Source organism: Puma concolor, chromosome B3 (assembly GCF_028749965.1).
Source record: "Puma concolor isolate L17-30 chromosome B3, mPumCon1.1.hap2, whole genome shotgun sequence".
In the NCBI taxonomy this organism is placed as follows: Eukaryota; Metazoa; Chordata; class Mammalia; order Carnivora; family Felidae; genus Puma; species Puma concolor.
The window spans coordinates 63,993,964-63,997,234 of NC_141672.1; positions in this window are offsets into that span (position 1 = coordinate 63,993,964).

Below are 3,271 nucleotides of genomic sequence, written 5' to 3' on the forward strand. Positions count from 1 at the left end.
TGGGCCACTGAGTTCAGCTCAGGTCATGATCTCACGGTTCGTGGGTTCGAGCCCCATGTCAGGTTCTGTGCTGACAGCTCAGAACCTGGAGCCTGTTTTGGATTCTGTGTCTCCCTCTCTCTCTGCCCCTCCCCTACTCACGCTCTGTCTCTCTCTCTTTTCTCTCTCTCTCAAAAATAAACATTTAAAAAAATTTTTAAAAGATTACTTAATGTTTAGTGATAATAGTAATAAAAAAGGACACAAACCATGTGATAAAATTCTAATTTTATTTTTTAAATGTATATAAAAAAAGACTATGGAACGTTAACTACATTTCTGGATTCTTGGATCCAGTATAAATTTTCCTATAGTTTCAATTTTTTGATCATGAATAGATTTTTCCTTCCTTTTCTTCTTCCCCAACATCAAAACATTGATCATTGGTCTTAATGAATATGCAATTATTCTATAATCAAAAATATTTTTTAAAATATGCATCACTTTTCTTATCTATACTCTTATTACAAGATAAAGTTTATGGTTCTCTTGAGAGCTAGCATCAGAATATTTTATTTTTTTTTAATTTTTTTTTAACATTTTTATTTATTTTTGAGACAGGGAGAGACAGAGCATGAACAGGGGAGGGTCAGAGAGAGGGAGACACAGAATCTGAAACAGGCTCCAGGCTCTGAGCTGTCAGCACAGAGCCTGACGCGGGGCTCGAACTCACGGACTGTGAGATCATGACCTGAGCCGAAGTCGGCCACTCAACCGACTGAGCCACCCAGGCGCCTCAAGCATCAGAATATTTTAAAATACAAACTTTCTTTGCAAAGTATTTGAAGTATAAGATGGGGCCCCAAAGTATTAGAAAAAGAGGTAAAAATTCCTTGCATTAGTTTGAGTGAAGAATTCATTGTTATGGTGAGAACAATGGTTAAAGTAAGGGGGTAAGAAGTAAAGAACTATTAAGTAGAAAACGGAATACATAAATACAAAGCTATTTATATTATCAGTAACTTTTAATCCCGCATGGGCACTTGTGCACATGACAAAAAAAAAGAGGTTGGGAGAAACAATAAGTTATCTTTTCCATGGATTATGTTTTCTTCATGATTTGTCATATTTTTCAAATTATCTACAGTAAACATGTATTAATTTTAAAATCAGAAAAAAAGGGTTATTGTATAAACCAGAGGAGTTCAGACAGATTAAGAAACAGAGAAGGGGCGTTTCAAGTATATGGAATGCATTGAGCAAAGTTATGGGGTAACATAGCTTGAACACAGCAGAATGGGCTAGAACATAGTCTGGGTGCCATAATGGCAAGTCTGATTGATACCAAGAGTTCTTGTGAGAGATTGGTGGGAGAGAAACTTAGAAAGGTAAGTTAGGACCTGATGAAGGCCTTGAATATCAGTTTAACCCCCTAGCACCTGGCTTCCTGAGACCGCAATAGAATGGAGGAAAGTATATACCATGCTGCTCTAGACAAGTTTGCTTCTGAGACAAAGTGCCAGCAGAACTGCCAACCCAAGCCAAAATAACGAAATATCAGAAAACCCCATGGAAGTCATAGAGGGTCACAGACATGAGTCAGGTGCCAGACTGCTAAAGCATTGGGGAAATTGGACTGATAAAGCTAGGGGATTATTATGGGGCAGCCAGGCAAGGCTGAGTCTATAGCCAGGTTATAATAAATCTTACATTAATGCCACAGAGTCCTCTAAAGCAAGAATTACTTCTTGAGTTGATTTATTTATTTTTAGATAGACAGAGAGAGTATGAGTGGGGGAAGGGCAGAGAGGGAGAGAGGAAGAGTCCCAAGCAGACTCCACAAGGTCAGTGTGCAGAGCCTGATGCAGGGCTTGAACCCAGGAACTGTAAGATCACGACCTGAGCCGAAATCAAGAGTTGAATGCCCAATGAAATGAGCCATCCAGGCACCCCTAAAGCAAGAATTCTTAATCAGAACATCAAAATTACTTGTGGAGTTTTGGGGTTTTTTTTTCTTCCAAGATTTTATTTAAATTCAAGTTAGTTAACATATAGGGTAGTATTGGTTTCAGGAGTAGAATGTAGTGATTCATCACTTACGTATAACACCTAGTGCTCATCATAACAGGTGTCCTCCTTAATAGCCATCACCCATCTGGCCCATCCCCCCACCCACCTCCCCTCCCACAACTTTCTTAGTTTGTTTGCTATAGTTAAAAGTCTCTTATGGTTTGCTGATTTGTGAAGTTTGGTGTGTGTGTGTGTGTGTGTGTGTGTGTGTGTGTGTGTGTGTGTGTGTGTGTGTTTAACATACAAACACATGTCCTGTACTGTTCCCTCTGGCTAATACACTTACTCTCTGGATCTGCCCTAATACAAAACCCTCAGTTGATACCACCCAGAAGTTGTTCCTTCTGGGAAGGCAGACTTAAAGAAATGATTATAGGAGCCTACTGAGATGGAGCTCTTAGGGTTTATTGTCTCCTAACCCAAGAAGTTCAGATGACTGATCCCTACAAAAACCTTCACAGTCCTAACGTGGCATCCCTCTTCCCAAATTATTAAGGATGTTCCTTGGGTTCATTCCACATTTTATCACTGTGATCATCCTCCTGCTAAATCTGTTTAAGGAAGGCTATTTTTCATTCAGTTTCTGGGTGGATAAATCCAAGTTATTCAGCAAATTAAAGAGACTTCCCTGCTACAATGCTAAATTTTTCCAACCCCACGATGCCCATTCCTGGAAGAGGCCAACACTTCCAACCTGAGTAAGGGCTATTTTTTAGCAAATGAACCTGAGGTCAGTGCTTTCCAAGCCTCCCTGAAGGCAAGAATCTCAGATTCCTGGGCCCAAATCTAAACCAATAATTACAATTTCCAGGAAAGATATCTGGTAATCCACTCTAGACAAACACTCTTACAGTTGAAAGATACTTCTGTAAATGCATCCTTTTATCTAACCCCTAAGCCCAGCTCATTTGGGTGAAAGAGCTCTATAGTGATGGCTATCTTTTGTACTACCTGGGAGAGTCTAGGAGCCATCACACCTGAGAAATCTTCACTGGCTGTGGGCTTCCTGCAAGTTGAGTCAAAACAGACACAGTTGGCTCTGTTCCCCTGGTTACCTTGTCTGATGCAATCTCGAACCTTTTTCTGAAGGAAGCAGTCAGGCAAATGGGTCCTCCCCCACAAGTGGATTGGAAAACAAAGTATCAGAGATCCCAAGCACCTGCATCACTTCATTCCACAGATTTTGCAGATATGTGGCCACATCTGGTTCTGTGACAATATG